Source organism: Enhydra lutris, unplaced genomic scaffold (assembly GCF_002288905.1).
Source record: "Enhydra lutris kenyoni isolate GAN:26980312 unplaced genomic scaffold, ASM228890v2 scaffoldscaffold14, whole genome shotgun sequence".
NCBI classification, from domain to species: Eukaryota; Metazoa; Chordata; class Mammalia; order Carnivora; family Mustelidae; genus Enhydra; species Enhydra lutris.
Window position 1 is genome coordinate 36,516,558 of NW_019154098.1, and position 10,686 is coordinate 36,527,243.

The window sequence follows — 10,686 nt, forward strand, 5'->3', positions numbered from 1 at the left end:
CCTCCCCCACCCTAGGGCAGTGTTTCTGAAATATTATGAGAGATGCAGGGAATGTTCTGGGGATTCTGTTGCCCCCCCAGATAGGCCGTAGTCTCTAATAAAGTGCACATCATGGTTTCTCAACTGTTGAACTTTTTCCTGTCCAGGATTATAATCCCAAAAGAGTCACTATGACCCTGAAAGAGAATAGTTGTTTATTCAAGCATGATTTAAATTCTCTATTTCCACATCTATTATAGCCTTGGGTTGTTCTTAAACAACCAGAGAAAATAGGTCCAACGCTTGGAAGAGTAATCCCTTCTTCAAATGAATCAAATTAGGACACCTGTTGACTTCTGCAAAGACAAAGTAGGAGACAGTGATTTGACTTACTCAAGGGTATTTCTCAGCTTATGTCATGACTAAGTTCCCTTCACTGGTTTTCTTATTGCCTTTCAAATATGAGTTGACCTACAAGCATTCGATACTGTGTGAGAAATTAGATAAGGGGTTAGAGTGTCAGAAGCCCCGGGTGGGAATCAAGACATTTGGTTTCTAGTCTTGCTGTGACTTGGCTGGACCACCAGCTCTTAAAAGTTCAACCTCTTGGGCCATTGTAAAAGAGTAGGGGTCTGAGGGCCCTGTTTATAGTAAAAAGTCTGTTTAAATCTCTGTTTATTGGTGAGTTTTAGTCAATCTAGCTAAGTATTTGTCTCTTTTGTTGTTCTTTTCAATGAATCAGCTTTTGGTTTTCATTGATTTTCTTCTTCTGGTTTTTCGAGTCTCTATTTTATTAAATTTTCACTTAATTTAATTTAGAGAAGCCTGTGTCTTTATTGGTGGAACAGGCTACTTGAGAGAGATGAAGCGTGAGGAGTGGATGGTCTTGATGCCTGGCCTGTCCTGTTTCTGGTGATGGAGAACTTGTCCAGGTAATGGCCAATCATCTCGGGCTTGATTTCCACCTAGTTGAAAGTATTGCCATTATAGACATCCACCATGTGGCTCCGCATGTCTGGCAGGATGGGTCATGTCCTGTAAGCGTGTCTTAACCACCTCTGGCTTCTCCATGTGAGAGGACTCCTTCTTGGCCTTGGGCACACTCTTCAGCAGCGAGCACTGCTTCCTCTGCAAACCCAGGCCGAGCCTCACTGCTGCTGGGCACGGTAGAGCTGCCTCAACTGCTTGTAGGCCATGTCCAGTGGCTGGTCGAGGTCCACCCCAGCAGATGAGCTCACGGAAGATGCGCTGCTTCTTCTGCTCCACATCTGCCCTCTTGTCAGCTCATCCTAAATTTCCACTTTAATCTTTTTTTTTTTTTTAAGATTTTATTTATTTGACAGACAGAGACCACAAGTGGGCAGAGAGGCAGGCAGAGAGAGAGAGGAGGAAGCAGGCTCCCTGCCGAGCAGAGAGCCCGACGTGGGGCTCGATCCCAGGACCCTGGGATCATGACCCGAGCCGAAGGCAGAGGCTTTAACCCACCGAGCCACCCAGGCGCCCCCTCCACTTTAATCTTTATCCTCTCCTTCCTTCTGCTCATTTTTAGGTTTACTTTGTTCTTCTTTTTCCAGTATCTCAGTGTGGAAGATTGGCTTATTGGTTTAAGATCCTTCTTTCTTAATATAAGCATTCACTGCTATGAATTTCCTTATAAGCACTGCTTTAGCTGAATTCTATACATTTTGATATGTTGTGTGTTCATTTTATTCACCTCAAAGTATCTTCTTTTTTTTGTTTGTTTGTTTTACTTATATAAGTAATCTTCACACCCAAGGTGGATTCGAACTCATGACCCCAAAATCAAGAGTTGCAGGCTCCTCTGATTGAGCCAGAGAGGCGCCCCACCTCAAAGTATTTTCTGATTTCCCTTTTGATTTCTTCTTTGGTCCATTGGTTATATAGGAGTGTATTGTTTAATTTCCACATATTTGTGAGTTTCCCAATTTTTGTCCTGCTATTGCTTTCTAATTTCATTACATTGTGATCAGAAAACATACTTTGTAATATTTCTACCCTTTTTAATTTATTGAGGTTTGTTTTGTGGCTACTGTGAGAAAACACCATAGACAGTAGCTTAAACAATAGGAATTTATTTTCCCACAGTTCTAGAAGCTAAGAAGTCCAAGATCAAGGGGCTGGCCCATTTAGCTTCGGTGAGAGCCAAAGGCAGAGTGCTGCCTTCTCACTGTGTTCTCACAAGGTAAAGACAGAGGGGGGAAGGAGGAGAGATAGTGAGCTCTCTGGTGCTTCCTCTTATAAGGACACCAATCCTATCAATCACTTGAAGTCTACAGTCACCTTTCGAAGAATACTTCAACTGTGTGGAGCATACAGTAGTTCAGCTTCTAAGGATTGTTTATATCTATGAGGCTGTGTAATCACAGCATCCTTGTAAAGCAGATGAATAATGATATTGATATTATACTTTTAAAAAATGGACAAAAAGGGCCCTGGAGCGCTTAGGAAGCCAGGACCACAGTGAACGAGTCCCTAGGCAGGAGCAGCATTCACTTCTTTTGAGTGTACCCAGTGTTACCTTTCTATCAGACTAAACTGCCTTCCTTACGGACCGGCTAGGAGGTAGCAGATGTCCACATTGTGGGTGTGCATGCCTGTGTGACAGAGAGGGACAGAGACAGAGAGAAAGTGCGTGGCCAATTGCAACGTTAAATTTCTGTTTATCCTGGAGCTATAGTCAGGTTTAATCATTCTTGGAATTCTAGTACATGAGCAGGGTGTAGGTTGGGACTCATTATTTACACAACATCCTCTACTCTGTCTTGCCTCAGGGAGAAAGGGGCTTTCTCCAGAGCCAGTCGAGACCTCCCCACCTTATCTTTCCTAGCTGAAAGCCCACAAGCATGCTTGCTGCTTTCTCAGGACTGTCTTATGAATGTGAACCAGGGTGTCTGACTACCATTAGTAAGGCAGATAAACTGCACACAGCTTCTCTCTTCTGTGCTTCCTACGTTCCCTCATTCTCACTTGGCTGGTGACATAGTAGACATTCAATCAATATTTATTGATTTGGTTTTGTCACAAGGCTAGGCTAAGTTGTAGGCTAGTTAATGAACTGGTAACTTCAGGGAGAGGTGGGGCTGACAGATCCCACACCCCCCAGACTCCTGAAGTCTCTCTCTGAGAAGAACAGGAAATGAAGACTGAGAAGGGGAATAAGAAGCAGCACAGAGACAGTGGGGTACCCAGACCCCAGTCCTGCTGCCAAGGCTCAGCATATCTTCTGGGAACCACAGCCTCCATGTCCCTGCCTGTTACGTGTGGGTGCTCAACCTCATGGCCTCTGGGGTTTCCTCCTCCTCCTCCTCCTTCTTCTTTTTTTAAGATTTTATTTATTTATTTGAGAGAGAGAGAGCACAAGCAGGTGGAGGAGCAGAGGGAGAGGGAGAAGCAGACTCCCTGCTGAGCAGGAGGCCCAATGTGGGACTCGATCCCAGGACCCTGAGGTCATGACCTGAGCCAAAGGCAGACACTTAACTGACTGAGCCGCCCAGGTGCCCCTCTAGGGTTTACTTCTGCTTTAACATTTTCTCTGTGAAATAGTTCCTTCCTTTGGTTACTTGCTTTTATACTCACACTCTGATTCGACAGACATTTATAGAGTACCTACCACCTGCCCGGCACTAAGTAAACCAGAGGGTGAGAGACGGGGACGAGCACACAGAGATATCAAATGAACCAGCGCAGCCCTTGAACCTATCTTGCTGGCCAGAGGGGGAGAATGGGAGACATCCACATGGAAAACAAATACCGGGTAGGATTTGATGGCTAGCTCTTGGGGTAACTTCTACACCCCTGCCTGTCCAGGTGACCCTCAGGAATCTGGGGAACTGAGGCAAAGCCAAGGGTAAGCTGGGAGGTGGTGGGAGGGCTCAGTCAGATTCTCCTGAGTATTTAATTATATTTGAGGAGTAACAGATCATCTCTCACTTGGCCACTGATAATAAAAATAATGGACACGATGGCTGTGTGTCTAGGTATTTTGGGTGGAGTGCAGAACCCACATGGAGGCATTTGTGCCATAGGCTGTGTCCACCAAAGAGGCTACCAGAGCTCTCTGACACTAGTTGCTCTGAAGAGCAGTTGCTTCTCAGAGAGCAACAGAGCTCAAGTTGGCCCAGAAAGAGGCCCATGGGTTTTCTAGGACTATGCTCCTGCAATAATCTCAGTGGACCTGAGCTGCAGCTGAGCTCGAGGCATCATCTCAACTCAGCTCAGCTCAGCTGCACACCTGGCGATTGCAGAGCCTGAGAGCCAAACCTTGCTGCCATGCCCAGGAGCAGTCTGCAGTGTCCACTTTGGGGTTACTCGGTGATAGGACTCCAGTAATACATTCGAGTTACCTGTCTTCCCAGGGGGCCAAAGAGAGAGAAGGCCCACCTGGATCTGGGCACACAACCCAAAAGAGAGGCAGTGTGGGTAATTAAAATTCCACAATGGCAGTAAAAATGACAACACAAGTGAATCGATTGCTTACTGTGTGCCAGGCACCGTGTTAAGCACTTTATATACGTTTTCTTATTTGGTTTTTAATCCGAAGAGTTATGTCCTATCGTTGTCCCCATTTCTAGGGATGGGGACAGCAAGGCTTGAAGAATTGAAGCGAACAGCACAATAATTAAAATCCAGACAGGGTAACTCCTGGCAACTCAATCTTAGCCATGATCCAGTATCCCTTTTACCATTCGTGAAAATTAAGCACCAGAACACACACCCCGGAACACCTTTCTTCTCCTGTGGCTTGAGGTTAGATCTGAGTTTTTTGTGTTTCTGAAGCATTTTTGTCGGGTGTGTGTTTTTAATGTTGTAAGCTACCTCAAATCCGTGATGGAAGTGAGCACATCTTAAAGCACAATTAAATAAAAAGACAGAAGAACACACACCGAGATCACGGAAATCAGTTCCAATCTCCGTCTGGTTATAACTGCTTTGGGGTGGGGGTTGGGGGCGTTGTGTTCACGGCTGCCAGACAGAAGGTTGTTTGAACTTGGCTGGCTCTGAGAGCCAGCAGAGTGAACTTGAAGAGAAAGATAAACATACAACAACTGTTCAAAGCTTCAGGTGTTATGATTGCTAATTGAGAAAGGCCCTAAATAATACCTGCTGGTGTGTAGGAATTTCACTCCCGGGGATTAGTGGCTCGGGTAACACTGGAATTCGGTTCCTTCAGATTCCCCCTTGAAGAACATTAAAGTGGTGTCCTCGCCACTCCGGAGTGAGTAGGCCTCTGAGGTACCCAGGGCAGCTAAACAACACCTTGATTTCTGGACTTTTTCAGTTGTGTTCTTCATACACATAGTCTCTCTCTCTCTCTCTCACACACACACAATATCTCTCTCACACACAGACTTGCCACACACAACTCACAGTCACACACATGTGCCCTCAGACACTTACACGCAGGGACAAACGCAGGAACCAGTCTTAGGCACACAGACTCTCCAACAAATCCATGTGCGGAACACTCACCAGCTCCCAGAACACTCCTCCATTCACAAGCGCTTTCTCACATACACACACATTCCTACACACACTTTCTCTCTCTCTCTCTCTCTCTCTCTCTCTCTCTCTTTTTCTCTCTCTCTCACCTGCACAAGATACTTCTGGCAAGGCTGCTGCAGCTGTACAAACCTGCCCAAGCTCCTTTCCGGGCCCAGCCCAGTCAGCACTTTCCCAGGCCCAGGCTCACTTTAGCCACCCTGCTGTCTTCCTCAGAGCCTGGTCGCACTGTCCTTGACTCTGTGTCACCTATGTGTGAGGGACTGGAGGCTGCTGAAGTGGGCAAGCGTGTGTCGAGTAAGTGGCAGTCGGGGTGAAAGGTGGGAGCCCCTCAGCTGACCTCCTCACGGGGCCCACCCAGCATCGCAGCCCCATTCCGGCTTCTTCCGTTTCCAGACGCAGCTTGGTGTGGTGGACTGGGCTTCAGGAAATGTGTGGCCTGGGTCAAGTCTCAGTTCTGAGGCCTTGGGCAAGCTCTGTAAACTGAGTCTCAATCTCCTTAGGTGTAAAATGGAGTTAGTATGTCGCCGAGTTGTGCAGAATATCAAATCCCCTGCTAGGTGTGAACATGCTGTCCCATTGGGAGCTGTGAACAGTGACTCTTCTGGCGGAGAAGTTGTAAAATGTCTCTCCTACTCACTCCTGACTCACACTGGCAAACTTTCCTGCCAAATGAGTCAGCTTTATGTCAACATTACTTCAAAAACTAAAAAAAAAAAAAACCTAAAAGAGACGCCAATACACTGCACAGATGACCATCACAAGCAAGCATCTTTGTGCTGTTTCTAATAAATGAAAGCATGAGGAGAAAACACTTTAAAAGCCTTCGTTTTTATGTATAAAAATGTCAAGAGCAAGTTTACATTTCAAGTGACACCAGCCTCCAACTTCACCGGTACTTGAGAAGGCCAAGAAGCAACGCCCTCTGTCCTGCTCTGCTCTGCTCATGTCTTCCCGGAAGTATTTAATAGTGCTAACTAAGTACTAATTTTGATAAGAAAAATGTGAAATACCACAGTTCCGCGGGAGGGAAAGGAGGGGAAAACCGCAGAGAGAGGGAAGCTGCAGATGCTGAATATAAAATATCTCTTTGCCAATTTTTCCGAGCGTGGTGCGGGAGCATGGAACACGATACCATTCCTTCGGCTCCGGCTATGTCTTAGGCTCTACTCTGCATCTCCCGTCCTTTGTCTTTCTTCTGCCTTGTGGCACTGACCACAACTGCAGTGATGTCAATGTGGTTACAAATTTAATGCCGATCTTTCTCACTAGAGCACCAGCTCCGGGAGGGGATGGGCCGGCCTGTGCTGGTCCCTGTTCCAGAACTCAGGTCTAGTGTGCTGTCTGGCCCACGGCAAAGCTTAGTAAACGCTCGCTGAATGAACGGATGAGCCACGGTCCTTGCAGCTAAGTAGCGCGTCAGGCATAATTGTCTCCATTTTACAGATAAGGAAATGAATGCTTCGAGAAGTTAAATGGCTTTCCTAGGAGATACTCCTTGGTGTGCTGGGAACCCAACCAAATTCTGTTGATTCCAAGCACATTTGCTCTCTTGGCTGTAAATGGAACTATTTAAATGAGCACCTTCTCTGAATTGCCTTGGTTTGTGTAAACCCTGAAGAGTATTTGATAATAAATATTTTCCTAGGTTTAACTCCTTTACCCGGACCTTCATCTTCCTGATGGGTTCTGGTCTTACCTTTAGCTCCTCTCCTATCTTACTCTGTGCTGCCTTTGTTGCCAGCCCCTTTCTTTCTGCTCTGAGCAGAGGGCCCATCCCAAGACAACCCTTTAATTCTCTAGGAGTCCTTCTTAGTTCTGGTCCCTTCCTCTGCCCCAGGAACCTTAGCCAGAAAGCAGCTCATCTCACCACAGCTCTCCCACGTGATCAACAGCCACCCTGACTCCCTGGCTAGAGCCAACAAGAACCTCCTTGTTGCCAAATCCAATAAATACTCCAGTGTTCTCACCTTTCTTGGACTTGCATCTGTGTTTGCTACTAGTGCCCGCTCCTTCTGGAAACAACTTGTGTTCCCCACTCTTACCCCTCTTCTTGGCCAATGGTGATGTTCCAGGGTTCTCATTTCATTCTATGTAATCTCCCTGGACTACCTCATCTACTCCCCCGTGGCTCTGATATCATCTTTATCCAGAGATTCTCAATGTTAGTGATCGGAAGGAGACCGCTCATCACCCTGAGTGCTGACTTGTCAGGTCAGGGGAGGGGGCTGCCTTCAGATACTCAGTACAGGGTGTTCTCAGTTCTCAGACCACAGACACAGAAACCTGTGCCACATGTTACTACTTCCCAATACCATCCTTCCACGCTCTAGACTGTGTAGTTGGCTTGATATCTCCTTGGCTTTGGCTGTCACAAGAAGGTGTTGCCCAGATGCCCCTTCAGGGAAGTACTTTCTGCCCCAGCTGCAGGGAGTGCTGTCCACATCCAGCCTTCAGCTATGTCCCCTTCCAGGATTGTCTCGGTTGAAAAGACCCTTCTTGTCTGGCCACCACATCCCATCACGAATCAGTGTGGTATATAAAACTCCACCATCTTGGCTCAACTTGGAACAGTTCTGAAATGCCATCCTAGTTCTAAAGCTCCCTGAGGGGTGAGCTGATGGGCCAGTTTTCTAATGCTGTGTTACAAACTATCCCAAAGTGTAATGGCTTTAGATAATGGCAACGTGGAAACTTCAAGGAAACCAAACTTCTTACTTGTTGACTCAGGGTTCCTAAAATGCATATGGCAAGAGGGGAAGCCAGGCAGAAGCCATATTGCCTCAGAAGTCATGCAGCATCACTCTGGTCAAGAAATTTAAAAAGTACCCCCAAGTTCAAGAACGTAGACTGTAGACCCCACCTCTTAATAGAGGAGCATCAAGCTCACTGTAAGAAGAACATTTGGGATGGTCCACAAGTTGTTGTGGCCATCTTTGGAAAATATACTCTGCCACAGCCAAGGCTGTCCTTAGGCCTGCCTTACAGCTCAGTCTCTCCCTCTGCACACTCCTGTTTCTTCCCCCTCCTTTCTGTGTTGTGCTCAACAGCATACCCTAAGAAATACCCTACTCATCAAATTTCATCAGAGCCTATTTCCCAGAAACAGAGCCTGTAAGACTAGCCTCCCAAACCAACATGTTCAACCAAAATCACCATCTTTCCCTGCCTCGTTCCACCCCATCTTCTCCTCTTTTCTGTGTCTCAATTCAGTGAATGGCCTCACCTCTGTCTAGCACCAACCCCTCTCCCTTGGGCAGTGTCCATATCCTCTCTGTCTTTGGGATATTGTTCACATGTGTCCATTTCTCTTCTTTCCCAGGCCTTGTCCAAGCCACCCCCTCTCTCACCCTGATCTGCACAATAGTCCCATAACTAGTCCTCTGTGCCTACTCTTGCCTCCCTACAGCCTCAACTGTACTTGTTGCCAGAATGATCTAAGTCTCATATTTGATTATTTTATTCTCCAGTACCCATGTGATAATGCCCACATTTCTGAACTTGGCCCACAACTCCTTTTGTAGCCAGACCTTGCTTCCCTTTGGAGTACCCATTTCTTACACCTACCCATCAGACTCACTCTCTTTCTTTCAGCTCCTCTGTTATGCTATGAGCACAGTAAAATCTCTCTACCTTTTCATGGATGTTCCTCTTGGTGGACAGCACTGTCCTTCTCCCACACTCCTGACCATCCTGCGTATTTATCTTTCCAGTTTTTTTTTCTTTTAGATTTTATTTATTTATTTGGCAGAGAGAGACACAGCGAGAGAGAGAACACAAGCAAGGGGAGTGGGAGAGGAAGAAGCAGACTCCCCACTGAGCAGGGAGCCTAATGTGGGGCTCGATCCCAGGACCCTGGGATCATGACCTGAGCCGAAGGTAGACACTTAACAACTGAGCCACCCAGGCACCCCTATCCTTCAGGTTTTGATCCAAATTTCAATTCCCCCAGCAAGCCCTCCATGACCCCTAGGCTGGGTGAGGGACCCTGACCCGAGCTCCTGAGATGCCTCTCCCACCATTGCACAGCCATACTTTGTGGAAATCCCACTGTGACCACCTTCCCTGGAGGCCGTGTCATCTTGTTCAGCAATGTAGCCAGGCACTTAGCCCAGTGCGTAGCACATGGGTTGCTATGTATAACAGAGCAGGTTGTGCACTGGTCAACTCCAAGGCATTCCATTTGCATAAACTACATGGAGTGCACATCCCCTAGAATTATGCAGTATACCCACCCTAAGCACACACAGTGGCCCAGCCAAAAGTTTTAATTGTGTAATCAAATGAATATGTGAATTATGCTATCTTTGGTGCTCTCTCTTAACCATGAGATTAATGTTTGGCAAAAGGAAAATTATCTGATTTCAGTAGTCTCTTTTCCAGTGCCAAAGAATGCAACATTTGCAACTAGAAAGGTAAAGGCAAGAGCCTAAAGCAATGGTTCTCAATCCTGGCTACGACTTAGAATTTGTTGGGGAGCTCTGGAAAAATACAGATGCCTGGGCCCTCACCACAGGCCCATCACAGGAGCTCTGGACGGGGGTGGGAGGGCTGGTGGGGGGCCAGCATGGGATTTTTTTACTTCTCCCCAGGTGTTTCTCCTGGGCAGCCAAAGTTGAGAGCCTCTGGCCTAAAGAGCATTCAAGCACATCCAAGGAGCTTAAGAAACCCACCCAGCAATCATTAACCTTACTCTCAAACACCTCACTCAGGAGCCACAGGGCTGAGCACCCGCGGCTAAGACCTTTCTGGGTTAAATGTACTTCTCTGGGTTCTAGATCTCAGTGGCAGAGCTGGGGTTGTCATAGTCTTCAGTTCATAGTACATTGTCTTCATTGGTCCATGCGAGGCCCTCTCTCGTTTTATTTATTTATTCCATTTTACTCCATTCTCCCTCCAAGTTCCTTACCTTCGTCACGGGCAACCATCCTAATACGTTTGAATGTGGGTACAATATATCCTCGTGTTCAGATGGCTTCTTACAAAAATGTGTTTTGCTGCTCTTTATGCCTGTACTTTTTTTATGTAAATGCATCGCACCTCATTCCGGTAGTTAATTTTTCACTCCATCCATGTTTCACTCCACCCAATCTGTTGCTCCTGTCTGCCACGCAGTATTGCAGTCTGTGTTTCCACCACATTCTCCTGTCCACACCCGCAGCGCTATTCACCCACATTGCTTCCAGG

The 10,686-nt window shown here is 46.8% G+C and overlaps 1 pseudogene; it reads right to left on the minus strand.

Annotated features, from left to right (window-relative positions):
• Positions 1-828: 828 nt before the first annotated feature.
• LOC111146489 lies at positions 829-10,427 on the minus strand (annotated as a pseudogene).
• Between the last annotated feature and the right edge of the window lie 259 nt (positions 10,428-10,686).